General features: G+C 35.6%; 1 protein-coding gene across 19 annotated transcripts in view; it reads right to left on the minus strand.

Moving 5' to 3' along the window:
- The window catches only part of LOC138701480 (bromodomain adjacent to zinc finger domain protein 2B-like), a 1,224,400-nt gene that overhangs the window by 413,807 nt on the left and 792,630 nt on the right, over positions 1 to 17,963 (minus strand). The window lies entirely within an intron of this gene.

Consider the following 17,963-nt stretch of genomic DNA (forward strand, 5'->3'; position numbering starts at 1 on the left):
CTCGCACCTCGCACGTCACATGCGTCGGTTCAGAAAAACCAAGGGTTAGCATGACACTCCTCAATCTAGCAACTGTACAGACACATTTGCTTTACAACATTTTAACCATATCAATTCCAAACAATAACGTTAGTAAATATTTCATTTAACGACGATTGCATCTGCACACATTAATCGGAGTCGAAATTCAAAGTGGGAAAGAAATGGTCGACAAAGTTAGTCCCGATCTCACTCTCAAGGAACAACTTCCATGCAGTAAAATTTCAAAGAAATAGTCCATCGCATTATTACCTGTTTTTGTGAACATTGGAAAGGATTATAACTCATATTATTAAACAAAAATCAATAACCACAACATAATTAAACGCATTAAAGTGATTGAACAAAATTTTAAAAAGATATCAGTTTAATTCTTGAACAGAAAACTTGCTCTAGAAAACATAAAAATGTGAACGTCTGTTCACCTTAACTTCGATGAGAAAATATTTTTCATCCACATTTCCATGTGTATAGCACATCCGTGATTCACCAATTCTTTTCAATTTTCAAAGTCATTTTTATGAAAGAAGCAATTTCTTACACGACACCGGCAACTGGAAGAGAAAATAGATCATTTTATTGCTTGTTATTATGTTACTTAGGCTTCAGTGTTGTTGTCCACATGCATGGACAGAAGATATGCATTATATTGCTAGGTTAATGATTCACAATAAATTTTAATTTTAACTAAACGCTGGTAAATAAGCCACTATGGGTACATTATGAGATACATGCGCTTCTGCCCACCAAAAGAGCCTATTTTCAATCGGTTTCCTTTCTTTAATAGTGTCATAATGACCCGTAGCCTACAATTAATTTCGGTGTAACCTGCAATTATATGAAAATTACTTTCAATTATAGAATTCCCTACGGGTTAATCATGTGTGAACTTAGTAAAAGCCATGTAACCATTCATAATTTGGTACAAATGAGTTTGTGGGAGAATATAGAATTTTCAGGATTAAATATTCACATGTTAGTTTCCCCTGTTAATGAACCCGCACAAAAGCTAACCCAAAATTAAAGTACATCACATGGAAAATGACGGTCAAATGAAGCCTTCAGTGGATAACTACAAGCATCCCTTCTGTAATGTCACATGCACAATTCAACTTAGCTAAATTGTATAATAATTCCCAGGTACGGAGTCAGCAACAAAAGTAGGATAGGTACTGCTACATCTTTCTCAGGTTAGTAGTTAATAACGGGAATAAATTGCTATTTATTTCTCAAAAAGAGAGTTATGTTATTTGAGGAATAAATTATTTTAATGTCTTTTTTTTTAATAGTGCGTCGATAACAGGCACAAATCATTACGTCTTTCTCACGTAGGACGTCAATAACAAGTTACTGTCATGAGAGTAATGTTATGACTAGAGACTGGATTTTAGAGGGAATCCCTTTTTTATTTCAACACGAAACATGAAATAATTAATTACGATGTTCAAAACTATCTTCCATCGATCAAATTGTGTGGTTTTGACTACCCTTTTTTAGTCCATATTCCCTTTTTCTCTCTCTCTCTCTTTTTTTTTAATATCTCTTATTTTGGTCCTTTTTTGACAGAATATCGCAAACATTTAGATAATTTTCCTACATTTTTTTTTTCCGATAGGCCTATAACTTCCTGAGCAAGCAAAAATAAATATCGTTCTTCTTTTGATTTCAAACATTGAAAAACTAATAAAGTATGCTGATTTAGAGTTCAGGATAAAAAAAATTCACCTCTGGTTCAGTTGATGTAGAGCGGTCAATTTCTGACATTCTGCATTCAAAGAGGCAGAATCATATTGAAACATAATGAAATGTTGAATGTGATCAAATACGACACTTTCCTTATGTTATGAAGCTATAAATAAATGCCTGTGTGTGCTATGTATATTCATGAATGTGCTGAAGTATGTTTCCAATTAAAATAGCACCCTTCTGAGGGAGTAATACAGTCCTTTTTGAAGCCTTTTTTTTTTTTTACTATATCAAATACAACACTTTCCTTATGTTGTGAAGAGATAAATGTAAGATTGTTTGTGCCATGTTTGTATATCCATGAATGTGCTGAAGTGTGTTTTGGGGAGTAATATAGTCCTTTTGAAGTCCTTTTTTTCGGTTATAACTTTCCTTTTTTTTTTGTGCCTTTTTTTAATCAAAAATTTTCCCTTTAAAATCCAGTCTCTGGTTATGACTTTCTCAGGTAGGATGTCAGTAACAAGGATTTATTGTCACTACTTTCTCGGGTAGAACTCAGTAACAAGGACTTGTGTCTACCGCTGTGGAGTAACGGTTAACATGTCTCACCGTGTAACGAGCGGGTCCGGATTAAAATCCTGGTTGGGACAAATTACCTGGTTGAGGTTTTTGCGAGTTTTTTCCCTCAACCCAGTAAGAGCAAATGCCGGGTAATTTTCGACGCTTGGACTCTGAACTCATTTTCATTGCCATTATCACCTTCATCACCACATACGCTAGATAGCCATAGCAGTTGATAAAGCGTCGTAAAATAAACTAAATAGAAAAAAAGACTTGTCATTACTTTCTCAAGTGGAACGTCAGTAACAAGAACTGTCATGACTTTCTCAAGTAATACGCCAGTAACAAAGACTTGTTATGATTTTCACAAATTTATTGTTTATTGTTAGTAAAATAACATGTACAAAAATACAGTCTTAATTCTTCCCTGTAGGAGTAAAAACTCGGGCTCAGGGAGTTTTCTAAACACATACATAGCACAAAGATAATTATTTGACACAAAGTAGGTCAAGGGGAAAAAAACAAACAGTCTATAGGAATGAACTTTAAAAAATACAATTTTAACAATTTAACTCATAAAATACATGTACATATTAAATCAATATATATTCTTTAAAAATTAAATTCCTAACGCTATTTTTTAAATTTCTGACACTAAAATTTTCCAAATTTGGGTATTTTTCAATTATTTTATTATATAACCTTGGACCAAAGTAGGTACCATGGCTAAGAGCTGTGCTTGTGAAACACTTTGGTTCCTCTAGTCGTATAAAATCGGATCTTTTAGTTCCATATTTATGATGATATAATTTGAATTTATTGCAATTTTTATGCATGGAGTTTAATAAGGCAATATAATAAATTTGTTTAATTTTCAAAACATTAAAATCAGTGAACAATAGCTTGGATGAGTAATCAATTGGTTTATTAAGACATATTTGAATTATTCTTTTCTGAATAAGTGAGATATCAGTATTTACTGCCATGACGTTATCAATAGCAAGGATTTATTTTCACAACTTTCTCAGCATCTAAATAAAATCAATAAAAACGATAAAATAATGATATGCGGCGACTTCAACGCTAGGGTAGGTAAAGAACCCATAGGAGACATACTAGGATCATTTGGTGAAAATGTATTAAACGAAAATGGCAAGTCACTACGTAACTTTGCTATATTTAATGACTTGAAAGTAACAAATACCTTTTTTAAGCACAAGGAAGTTCACAAGTATACCTGGGCAGCCAGAGGATATAGGTCGCTAATAGACTATATACTCGTAAACAAGAAAATGAAACATACTGTTCTGGATACTCGCGCATATAGAGGTGCAGACGTACAGTCCGACCACTATTTAGTAACGTCTAAAATTAGAATTCCACCAAGATGGCAAAAAAGTAAAAAGAGCGCTACACCCAAATTAACACAGAGCTGCTACAAAGTACATCTATTAAGACAAGACAGTATAAGGAAATTGTACTGTAAGAGATTGGAAAATTATATTGACCATAGAGCCTTAAGTATGGATGTAAACCAAGAATGGGAAGACTTAAAAAGCGTAATTGAGAAAGCAGCATATGAGTCCTTGGGGAAAAGATACAAAAGAAGAAGTAAAAGAGGTATTAAAATATGGAGTGAAGAGACGAAACATATTATAGAAGAAAAACGGAAAGCATACTTAAAGTTTCTCCAAACGAAATCAGAAGCAGATAGAGCAGAATATAAATATAGATGCGCTATAGTTAAAAGAGAAACACGAAAATTAAGCAGACAAAGTTGGGATAATTACATAAGTAATATAGAGTATGATATACATGGGGCACAGACTATGGCATATAAGGCTTTAAAACATTTAAATAAAGAAGAGAGAGACACAGTAGCACTGAATAATGTAAGGACAGAAGATTGGCTTCGGTATTTTAAAGAATTATGGACAACTCAACATTATGAGGAAAATTTACATGTCGACAAAGATACTTCTGTACCTGTAAGTGATATTGATCTTATAGAATATGAAGAAATGGAACAAATTCTACAGTCTTTCTCTAATAATAAATCTCCAGGTAGCGACGATCTGAACATAGAACTTTTGAAATATGCCCCAGTGGGAATAAAACAACGCTTACTGAATATATTAAACATCTGTTGGATAACATATAAAATACCAGAAGAATGGACAAAAGCAATAGTAATACCAATATATAAAAAAGGTGACCGCGGAAATCCCAACAATTATCGAGGCATTAGTCTATTGAACTCCACTTACAAACTCTACGCTAAAATAATTACTCGCCGTTTGAACACCATTAGTGAAACAAAATTAGACGAAATACAATGTGGATTTAGGAAAGGACGGTCTTGTGCCGATTGTGTGTTTGTGATGCAACAAATAATCCAGAAAAGAAGAGAATTTAATCTCCCTACATACATAATGTTCGTGGATTACGAAAAAGCCTTTGACAAGGTTTTAAGAAATAAATTATGGAATATACTGTCCAAAGAAGGATATCCAACACACCTAGTGAAAACAGTTAAAAGCTTATACGAGACAAGAATATCAGTAAGAATAGGAAACAAGACGAGTGATACAATAATTGTAAATCAGGGTGTTAAACAAGGCTGCCCTTTATCTCCAACATTATTCAATATATACATAGATAAAGCCACAGAAGAATGGCAGAATAAAATAACAACCGGCATAAATATAGGCACGACATTATTGAAGTCCATGCTTTTTGCTGACGATCAGATCTTGATGGCAGAATCGGAGGATGACTTACAGGTGGCAGCTTATCAACTACAATTAATAATGGAAAAATATAATCTTAAAATTTCTAATCATAAAACAAAAACAATGGCATTTGAAGGAGTTGATCACAGAAGATGTAAAATAGTTTTAAATCATGAAATCATAGAACAGGTATCCTCCTTTAACTATTTAGGCTGCAATATATCATACGTAAAAGAACAAGACGTCAAAAATAAAATGAGTAAATTTCAACAGATGTGTGGAACAATACGAAGGACCTTAAAAAATAAAACACAACGTTCAACACAACTAAAATTTTATACAACGTTAGCTGTCCCACTATTAACCTATGGTTCAGAAAATTGGTCTATAAACCGAACAACTAAAAAGAAAATTGAATCCAGCGAAATGAAATTCCTTCGAAGTGTTGCTGGTCTCACTCTTTTAGATCATCAAAAGAACAAAAATATACGAGAACAACTAAATATGTTTAATTTGACTGAGAAAATACAACAACAAAAACATAATTGGTACCAACATATAAGAAGAATGAATGACGACCGGTTACCTAAAGTAATACTGAACTATGAACCAAGAGGACACAGAAATGTTGGTAGACCAAGAACAAGATGGATAGACGACATAAACTTTGAAGACGGAACAGGCCAATAGGCCTAATCCCTGTGGTTGATGATGATGATGATGAACTTTCTCAGATGGGTTGCCACTAACAAGAACTTTTCCTACTGACTTTCTCACGGTGATGTCAGTAACGAGAACTTGTCTATTAGACTTTCTGAGATGGTATATCAGTATCAGAAATATATAGTTTTTTCATGTCGGTAACATAACACGTTCTGCATTTCTCAGCTAGCATGTCGGTTACAATAACAATATTGTTGCGCTTTTTTCAAGAAACAGAATCGATTGAATAATAATAATAATAATAATAATAATAATAATAATAATAATAATAATAATAATAATAATAATAATAATAATATGCCTTCCTCAGATCGGACGTAAATAACAAGAACACACTGTTCGCTTTTCTAAGGAAGGATATCAGCAAAATGAACAAGTTATACCTTTTTTCAGATAGGGTATCAGAAATGTAAGCATATTATTACGCTTCCCACAGACAAGACGTCAATAACAAATTGTTATGATCTTTTTTTCATGAAGGATGTAGATTCTTAACAAGAATATGTTAAGCCTTCCTCGGGTACGACGCCAGTAATAAGAACATATTATTACACTTTTGGCAGGAGGGTACACAGTCATCCGAATACTAAAACGTCGGTTTGCCATACTGGTAACGCGATTTGGAATTCCGGTGGGCCCAAGTGGAATTTGTGGTGGACAATCACGGTGCTTGGTGGTAGGATTTTGAGGGGCACTCTCATTTCCCCTACTGCCATTCCACCACAGCATCATTAATTGCCAATAATTATGTGCTGGTTGTAGATCGCCTCCCACGGTGCACCGAGAGCAACGCTAAGACTACAAAAAGATCTAGAGTTACGGCGCATCACTCCTAGAGGAGGGCAATTAGGTGAATGAAGCAAAGTTCAATATTCTCCATTGTATAAACAAGAAACAGGGACATCTCGGATCTCAAATACTGTTGTAATATATTATTTGCAAAGGTATGTTTTGAATTTTATTAAACATTACATAAGAATGCCCTTTATCAAATTATTGAAGTTTACAATATTAGGTGTTTGGCAACGTTGCGAAAGAGAAGGAGGGCGTTCACAAGTGCACGGTACAGCTCAAGCGGATACAGACATACCGGTACAAAACAGATGCTCTGTTCTAATGCAGGAGCGGACCGTTGTTTACTCGTACATAAAATGAACAGCAAATACAAACTTTCAATCTCATTAATAGAACTTTATGGTAAATTTCCATTTTATTTAACAATATTGGCAATATTGGTCCATATTTTTATTGTATGTCTAAACAATAAACAATAATGGTTTACTGCACAAAATCACACGAACTTTTTTTAAATGCAACATTTTAATCTCTCCCGCTTCCATAAAGCAGTACCATTTTTAAAGAAATTTCTGTTTGTGTGATTTTTAAAACGAGGTAAGAGACTCCTAGTTTCTAATAATCGGTGAGAAACCGCTACAAAAGTTCGCCGATTAGGTAACCTTCATTGCGGAAAACATTGACGGTACATCTTCTTGCCTCACTTGAATTACGAAAACTTTCTCCATAAATTAATAACATATGATATTGCTAAACTGTGAATGACAGTGTAAGTTGTTTATCGAATATCTGGTTCCGAACTGTCATCCGCTCGGACAGGAAGCTTGAACTCAGTGCCGGCCTGGGTGGCTCAAGCGGTAGGGGCATAGCATGTCTCTAACGCTTGGTCCGAAGGGTGGTGTTTTCGAGTCCCGCCTTGGGCATGGATGTTGTGTACGTACTAGATTAAGAAAAGCGGAAAAACAGAAAAAGAGAACTCAGCCTCAGCTCACATGTACGTACGTCTGTGCAGAGTAGTGCCTCCTGAACACATTGCCACGTCTCTCACGCCAGAATATTAACAAATTTAAGCATGCAATTTTATTTCATTTCATGAAAATGCAATACAACACACAAATATGTATTTAAACTAATATTAACTCTTTGCTAGATATAGCTAGTGATGTAATTGTTTTCGTAATTTTACTAACGATATAAGCAGTATAACGCAAATAAAATAAGAGAAGAAATTTTTTTTCTGGAAAAACTATCAAGTTTTGACCTTATGTTGTATGGACTTTTTTATTCCTGTAGACCGTCCCCGACGACTGTGAAAAGGACGGCACTTATACCCCTTATACCCTGTATACATTTACGAAAATATTAGCTCAAAGCTCTTTATTTGCTCCTATTTACGTATAGGTTTGTGTTGAGTTGTGTTTTACACATACGGATTTAATGTCTTTTAACGATGTTAGGCACAAGCGTTACTTACATTTTGAGTCTCACATCCGTTAATTTTTCAGGAAATGTCTAATTTATTAAGGAATTTTAATAGCTGATTCAACGAATATCTCGTTTCTTTTGTTGAGGAAATTCCACACTTAGTCAAATTACTCACATGGACATCGCCATCATTAGACCTACTAGCCTTATCGTGACAAAATTAAACATTTCTGGCATAAAAGAGTTGGTCTATCTTACTTCTGCGTGTTACGGTTGTAGGTGTAGATGTCATTCTCGAAACGCTAATTTCTTGCATCCTTTCCACATACATGTTGTCCACACCTGTGGAGTAACGGTCAGCGCATCTGGCCGCGAAACCAGGTGGCCCGGGTTCGAATCCCGGTCGGGGCAAGTTCCCTGATTGAGGTTTTTCCGGGGTTTTCCCTCAACCCAATACGAGCAAATGCTAGGTAACTTTCGGTGCTGGACCCCGGACTCATTTCACCGGCATTATCACCTTCATTTCACTTACACGCTAAATACCTAGATGTTGATACAGCGTCGTAAAATAACCCAATAAAATAAAAAAAAAACGTACATGGTCATTTCTTCTGACTTTATTTAGGCCTGATTAAAATAAATGACAGGTTTAATTAGATTTCTTGATCTTCATTTCGCATTTTATCTCGTCTTCTATACATCGTTGCCAGTAGGATCACTTCTTATGGTTCGTCTTATTAATTTACTTAAGCCTATACCACAGTCTACTATATACAGTCACGAAGCTTGAGTTTTTAGGGTGTTACAAACAACAGACTGTGACGGTACTATTTTGCATTGCCTGTAATGAGGCGATATTAGCGATCCTAGTGGTGAGCAACTACCTAATGTTTGCATATTTTCTACGTACTGAGCTTCGCGACTGTACAGTATATACTAGACTGTGCCTATACAGTCTTGATATAATTTACTTTGGAATAAATAACGAGTCCTGGTCTTTTGTGAGAGACTGTAATTTTATTCATGAAGTTCACGTAGAACCAAGAGACTATAACATGGCAACCAAAATAGACGTTAAGTGCTTAAAAGAAAAAAAAAATCAAGAGAAAAAGTACTATTGAAAGAAAAAATAAGAGAACAAATAACAAATGTCAACCACTTAGGAGACTAAATACATTTTAAGTAGACTACCGTTGTTTGTTGTTGTTTAGTCAAATGTCCGAAGACAAGTCTGAACCTCCTAAGTGACACCATAAGGCATCAGTAATGAGGCAACTAGGTCAGGAGATAATGGGATAGAGTGGCCAGTTCCTTTTCCCCCTCCATTGCATACATCGCTGACTAGTAACCTGTGAAGAGTCCACTGCAAAAGGGGGGGAATGTCATAAATTTGTGAAAAATGAGATGAAGGTTCAGTACTATAGATCAAAGGAGTAGAATATAATACACTTTGTTGCACTGTAAGGAAGATGATAGTTCCAGATCATCATCGAGTTGAAGAATTTGTATACCACACAAAGAGTGGGAATGTCAAAGTTTAAATTGAATTTTCTACAAAATGCAATACTTTGAGAAACGCTGTTATATGGTAATTCAGTAGTAGTCAAGACTGAATGAAGAGTGGCCTAGTGTGTACATACATTTTCGGAAATCGCCATCAGAGATAATAACGAGAGTGATAACCACGATTAGAGTCTTGAGTATTATAAACAGTAAAGACTCCTGTAATGGCATAGGATAATGTTTTGAGAACATGTAATATGCTGCCGTGCCGCACGCTGCAGCTGCCGTGACGGTCCGAGCAGACCTAAGAGGCGTGGTTACTGTTCTGCAATTAGGAGATCAACCGTGAAAGGAATGTGCTTACTATTGCGTCATCTATTGGAGCGAAGTAAATAAATAATATTACAGTTATAACGTCAGTTTAAAAACCATGCGCTCTCCTGCATATGTCATTTCCTGTATGAAGAGATTAAAAGACCAGGAGATTAACTGTGATCTAATTTTGTAACTAAGATAGTATCAATATGTCTGTATCAATGTTATGGTTTGTGTTGTTAGAGCTAGCCAATAGAGATAAGAGTACCCACGTGTGTGACCTCATGACATCTTATGACATCGACATTCATTCACAGCATTACCCCGCTCCGTTTCACCCGGCAGAGGCTTTCTCGTGGTTGGAGCACAGTATAAGCACTAGGGAACTAGGGTTATTTTATGACGCTGTATCAACATCTCAGGTTACTTAGCGTCTGAATGAAATGAAGTTAATAGTGCCGGTGAAATCAGTCCGGGGTCCAGCTCCGAAAGTTACCCAGTCTTTGCTCGCATTTGGTTGAGGGAAAACCCCAGAAAAATCTCAACTAGGTAACTCAAGAACAAATAAAAAATGGGTGAAAAATTATAAAAGTTTAATAAAGACTATTACAGGGTAATAAATAGCTGAAAGGAAGCGAAACGAATATGAGAACGATCTTACGTAATACATACTATCTTGTATGTATTAACATAAATAATAACCATAAAGAAAATAAGCAGTCTATTTACACTTACAAAGACGACGACGACGACGATGATGATGATGATGATGATGAAAGTGTAGAAATAATAAAGCCGTAATAGACTGCGGAGCACAGTTGGGGAACTCTTTCACTTGGAAGAGCCGTTCCTTAATCCCTCTTGTCTGAAAGGCCGCTAAGTACTGTTGGCGACACTGCACACAAGTGTGAAACTCGTATTAACAGGTGGATTTAAGATCTGCAGTGCTGATGCGGCTTCCACGGAAAGAAAATTTATTAGTGCTAGATGAAGCTACTCCGAGGGAAATGTTCTCCCCAGCAAACCGTATGTACTAGTAAAATATATTTAAAGTCCCTTCCTCCACATATATCATCACTAACAAAAAGATCGCACCTACTAAATAAATGGTCAAAGAATTCGCGAATCCTCAAATGTTTATTTCTATCAGATTAAATAACTTCTGCTAGACTAATTTGATTGTTCTCTTCTAAGGCACTTCTATTAAACAGACCTCGGATTTTTAGGCACATAACTAACTTCTAGGCACCAGAAATAGGCCCTGAATTTTTCAAAACAGGCACTAAAAATATAGATTTAGGCACCTAAAAATACAATTTCAAGCAACTAAAACCACTATTTTACGCAGCTAAACTATAATTTCTATCAACACAAACTATAGTAACTATAAAAATGCAATTAATTAGTGAGTATTAAGCATTACGGTATACAGTGCTAAAAACAACACACAAATATTGCGGTTAGAAAAGCCTGGCGGCCCTATTCGACAAATGTAGGCTACTTGCAGGCACCGGGTTTCCCCTTCTCCCTTCCACACCATCATTATCCTCACCCATTCCCTACACTACACTAACAGGAACACTTAACATACATTCAGCCTAGTACACAACATATCTCTTCACAGATACACATCATGCATAACGTGGCCCGCCGAAGTGGTGTGCAATTTGAAAATGGTGAGTCCGTGGATCCACGGACTCTGGAAAATGAGTCACAGTTCTGCCATCTATCTGCATTGCTCTAAGGCTGCCACCACATAAGTGCTCTTATTACAATTAAATTAATTAATTTACCAATTAATTTACTTATTAACACATTATTCACCATTAGCATTGCAATACAGTACATAACAACGTTTTTCTCTAGTTTTCTGTTGTGAAGTTTTTCCTTTTCTTGGACAGAACCATTTTAACAGCGAAAAAAATTATTCTCAAAGATATCGAAGGAAAGGATGCATATTTAAATCTAGCAATATTTGCCACAATTTCTTTAGGAGAAGAGAAGACTGTTCTTCTCCTCTGCTAGGGGTCCTTGAAGGTAATATTATAAGCTGTGAATCTTTAATAAACGTTATATTTCTCGTTCCTAGAAAATGTATGGAAAATTACAACCGTTTCTAAAGCAAAAATTCTAAATATCATTCCCCTGCCTCTAGATAGAGAAAAACTGTCAACCTGTACAGCAGTAAATTTGATTCATTTACATCTTGAATTTAGAATTTGCAAAATTGTAAAATAGGAAATATTATCATCATTATCAATAATACAGTAGTCTCGTTAATCCGAACTACGCAATTCCGAAAATCTGGTTAATCCGAACAAAATTATTTTAAGAAAAAACTAAATTTACTGTAATAGTACAAAGCAGCGAAAAGAAAAAAATTATAAATTCACTCAATTTCATTTACTTCAAAAAATTATGAAAATAACACAATCAAGGGCACTTACAACAATTAGTGTTTTCTGTACATAATTTACAGATCTGTCATGTTCATAAAACCAAGCAGGCAGGCAGGCAGGTAGTGGTTCTAAAAACAGCAACAGGGTATTCCCACCACCCCACCACCGTCTCTCAGCGCTCGTGAATAGCATGAATTTGCATTACAGGAAACGTTTCGGTTAATCCGAAGATCTTGTAATTCGAATAGGTCTTGGTCCCAATTAGTTCGGATTAACGAGATTCTATTGTATTACTATCTTGTTATGGTAACCTTTGTGCTGATCTATTATAGGTTAATCGCTGTTAGTATATTATTAGTAAATAAACATATCTTAAATATTATAGTCACCTGATAAAAATCAAGTACACATTGGAAAACTAAGAAAGTCAATAATGCATCTCTCAGAACTTTAGGCAACAGGAAGCATACAAAGAAGTTTAGATGAACAGCTGAGTTGATATATAACCTACAAACTATTCAGCAAGCAGTTATTTTGGACATATGCCACAAAGCAGAAGATTACATCAAAACTACTAAAGGAAACAGTTAATGTTCTGAGACGTGGAGTATTTAATCATTCCTATAACTACCATGCACTGTGCATTGGTGCACACGCGTACGCACGCGCGCGCTCACACACACACAGACACACACACAGACACACGCGCACACACACACACACACACACTAGGTCATCCGCAAAGAAAAAACTAATTTCTGCGCAAAAAATACACATCATATTAAACTCACATACACAATACCAAACAGTGTAGATAATGAAGGTTATTATTATTGAAATAAGTTTTTTAGGAGCCACAATATAATTTTATTTATTTGGCCTCTCATTACACCAACACTAGACGCTCTCACTTGGCTGGCCTCCGTGATCGTGTGATCAGTACGATGCAGGGCCACAGCAGAGACGTCACACGGCAAAAAAAGAGACAAACACCCAGTCCAGTGGAAAGGAAATAAATCTCCGACCATGCAGAGAATCGAATCACGGACATCTTGGTTTGGAAGCACACACACTATTCACTAAATCATAGCGATGGACACTAAAGTGAAGTGCTATTTGCAGATAAACTTAGAATACTTATATGTAATTATTTAGAACGACAATATTATTTTTAAAATCGTTAGAATCGTGTGCGTGTAGTGTAGTATGGAATTACTTGACATTCGCCTTACAACCGAAGAAAACCTCGGAAAATAACGGAAGAGATAATCAGGCCATGCAAGATTCGAATCCACAGCAGAGCGCAGCCTCGTAGAACATAACATAATAAGCCAATAGTGACGTCATAGTAGTTCCCTGTCTAATGAAATCTAAACCCGTAGATAAAACCCCTCACAGTCTTAAACAGCGGATTAGAATTTTGCGAGAATGTTCCTGAATTAATCTGGACTTGACATTTCACATTATGTTCTATATCCTTATTTATAATGAAAATACTTATTACTGAAATTGAATCATTCTATGTTTCAAGTACAACGTGCGACTATAAATTTATATTTTTCTAATTATAATTCAGTATATATTATGTAAACTAAATTATATATATATATATATATATATATATATATATATATATATATATATATATATATACGATAGGCCTACATATACAGAATGTTAATTATTACATATGGAGCATTGCTAATAATTTTTATATTGCACGAAAGAATGTTATAACACAAAAGTTGTTGCAAATAACTCAATATTATTAGTAGTGTTCTTACAAAAATGATGGGAAAATAAAAAGCTATGAAGATATTACTCTTCAGAATGACCTCAATAGAATAAGCGATTGGGCAATGGCCAACAAAATAAAAATAAATTCTCTAAAGAGGAAAGCCGTCAGCTTTACAAGAAAAAGAAATAAAATAATCCCATCGTATACGTTTGGGGTGAAACCATTCCGGAAGATAACAAATGTAAATACCTAGGAATTAACTTTTAGCAGCGATCTCGAATGGGGGAACACGTTACTGACACAGCGGGAAAAGCATGAAGAGCGTTACTCTTTGTGATGAGGGTACTAAGAAAAGGCTCTGATAAATCAAAGAGATTGCATATAAATCACTAGTTCGTCCAGTAATGGAATATGGTGCTTATTGTTGAGATCCTTATAGATTAGAACATATTAAGATATTGGAAAAGACTAAAAAAACGGGCACAGACAGAAGCTGTTTCAAAGAACATTTAAAATTATATTAAACATACGAAATGAGAGCCATTTCACAGCCTATGTCTCTGTCTTTCATTAAAACAGTCCAATGGCAATGTCTTTCTCACAGTTTCAGTAAGAAGTGATCAGTTCCATAATATCATCTCTAATTTTTACCGATCAATTTACAAGGGAACATTTGGATCAGGAAATCTATTATTCTTCTAACAAAACGTGTGGGTGTACCATCTGGCAACAATCTCTTGAAGCACACCAGGAAGCAAATGTCAGCAAAAACTGTCGATACTTATCACGCAAAAACTGTTGATATTTAACGGATTTTAAATTTTCTCCAAAGGAAAAGGACTAATTTTGTTATTTCCCACTAAACTTGCACAGACATTGATTTTTTGAGGATATTCTGTATGTGCTTATGTCATCAATTTAGGATTGTAAGGAGACCAGTACCAGAAGTTACGGCATCTGAAACTGCCATTTAGAGAGAAAGTTGTCTCATCTAAAAACATAATAGTCTATAGGTACGTACCTATTTCTCAAAATTTGGCTTCTCATCTATCTCCTCAATCAGGTCTCGCGGAACTTATTCCTTCTGTATGTAAAAATAATTTTCACTCAACTCTAGCAAAAAACGAATTTTGTATTAATACCATTTCTGTGATTTCAACCAGTTCCATTCTGATAGACCTACATGATTGACATCGTAACTTGTCTCGTTAATTTACGAGAACCTTCTTCGATGGATATCATCGTATCAAGCGCAATTTCGCTACAATTAAGTCGAACTGTCTTTGATCTTCCAAATTTTAGTTTATTCTGGACGCGCTCGTTTCAATGAAAAGTTTTTTTTTTTTTACTATTATTAAAACAGTTGACTGTGTTCCCACCTTCAGCTCTGTAGGTCGCTCCAAAGACTCACTTTTCACGGAAATCGATATGCGTCAGTAGAATATAATTCACTTGTGTTTTTTTTCTATCGTGAAACTAGCATATCGAACAATACTGAGGATTATGAATGTTTTTGGTTGAATTGTATCCATCGAACCTCGGATCTACTGGAATACATCCTTACTAGCGGATAAAACTAAATAAAAAAAATTCGTAGATAGTTTTGATGAATGATGCTGCCTCCAACCCATTGCATATTAATAAGATGTAAACTTGCAAATCGAAAGTCAAGAGAACCGAACCTCCCTTTCCATTTGGAGCCGAACTGGCTTCCACAGCACTTGCGTCACACCCCTGAGCCCAGATACGTGACTTTCGTTTCATGTCAGTGATAAACGACTATCGTCAAATTTGCGTTTATGCCGTGCAGCCGAAATAGTGTTCAGAGGGATGGGGGAGGGGTGCAGTAATGCAGAGGGATTTATGTCAGCCCCTGGATACGAAGGAGAATAGAAGAATGTGCATGACACGCAGTCCGATAACAAGCACTCAGGCATTTACTGTCCACCACTTTGATAACATGCGTCCCTGTTGTTGTGGGCGTCTGACCGGGGGAGCAAATTAACCAACACTAGCTTCGGGAGGGGCAAATGTCTGGAAATCTCTGCCTTTTTCCTCTCGGATCCCACAACACCAGTCCAAAAAATATCTCGCCGCACATCAAATCAAAATGCCTCATGTAGTATTTATTTATTTAACCTGGTAGAGATAAGGCCGTCAGGCCTTCTCTGCCCCTCTACCAGGGGATTACAACTATAATATGAAGAATAAAATTACAATTAATATTAAATTTACAATTAGAATGAAAATTAAAGTACGATAAGATTACCTGATTAATGAAAGCTACACATTTCTTCATAGAAGTTAAGAACAAAGAATATTTTTGTATTTACTGAATTACAAATTGAACCTAGAATAACAAAATTCTATAGTGATGAAATTACCGGATATTGAAATATTCTGTGTAAATTAAGAGAACTATTTACAAGAAACCATGTCTGAACGAGTCTCAATTACTGACCAAGTGCCTAGTAAGTTTGTGTTTGAATTCAATTTTATTTCGACAGTCCCTGATGCTAGCAGGTAACGAATTCCAGAGTCTTGGCAGGGCTATTGCGAAGGAGGATGAGTATGAGGAGGTGCGATGGGATGGTATTGTTAGTATTGTTTCATGGCGGAGCGTGTGTTCAGATTGTGGTGGGAAGAAAGGTAAGTGAAGCGAGACGACAGGTACGAAGGAATAGAAGAGTTCAAGATTTCGAAGAGAAGGAGAAGTGAATGTAAATTTATTTTCTTATCTAGTTTAAGCCAACCTATTGTTTCCAGGGATGGGGGTAACATGATCATATTTACGAACATTGCTTACAAAACGTACACACAAATTATGAGCATGTTGAAGTTTCGTTTTGTTGTCGCTAGAGAGGTCAGTGAGCAAAATGTAAGCAGTCAAAATAGGGAAATACAAGCGTCTGCACAAGAGACTTTTTTTTAACCAAGAGGGAAGATGAACATTTATCCTTTTTGGCACATGGATAATAGAATATACTTTTCTGCATGTCAGATAAATACAAGAACAGTCCTTGCTTATACAGATCAAAAGAATTATTTTATAGCTCCAATTATTTTTCCCCTTGCACCGACCTGCATCATCTCGCTCCGCACAATGATATTGTGGACATGTAATAGCTGATATTTATTCACTCACTAATCAATTTAAACTGCAGGCCGGCCGCCGTCGCTCTCAAATGGTTGAAGTCGGTAAGTCAAAGAGTTAATCTTTTCTGTATCGCAAATAAACACTTGCACATATTCCTTTCAACTCTAGCTGATTGTTTTGCTTATTGCAAGTCATCCGACTAAGCGACAAGCTTCTAAGGTGAAGATAAGACGTGACTGCTGACCTCGACCTCTCCCTCGACTATTCAAGAGACTCTATAAAACAATTGGCTCGGCGAGTACACGAGTAAAATAACAAACACGCTGTAAATTGTGTAAACGTCGGTATCAAAGGATTATCAACGAAACCATTTCAGAGCGACGATAATATACACGATTGTTGTTGCTGTTGTTGTTTAATCCAGTGTTTCACAACCTTTTTATACTCACGGCACACCCTAGATGGGCCTGGACTCAACACGGCATACCAAAATATTAATCCCCTCAAAAACATATGATGCGACTCTCTTAATATAATTACGTAATGTGATTAAATCTATTATTATTATTATTATTATTATTATTATTATTATTATTATTATTATTGTTGTCGTTGTTATAAACAGAAATCTACTCTAGCATTTACTAAGAATTTATGAACTTTACTTCACTGTAGAAAATACGTATTTTTATTACTAATATTAAAGTAAATAACTTCAATGGGCTGCGTAACTGCACACAAGTGGCTGATCTGTGGCGGAATCGTTAACAGTCCAATCGATGGATTTGAGTCTCTCCCTCTTTGAGGTTTTAATTTTCAGTTAACATCGAGAAGCCCATATATAGTTGAAAATGGCAATAACATATTAACTGCCATCTCGGAGATAGCCGAGTATTCACTCCTTATTGACAACCAAAATGTTTCCAAAGGCACTTCGAGAAGTTTTAATT

The sequence above is a fragment of the Periplaneta americana genome, chromosome 1 (genome assembly GCF_040183065.1).
Source record: "Periplaneta americana isolate PAMFEO1 chromosome 1, P.americana_PAMFEO1_priV1, whole genome shotgun sequence".
Taxonomy (NCBI): Eukaryota; Metazoa; Arthropoda; class Insecta; order Blattodea; family Blattidae; genus Periplaneta; species Periplaneta americana.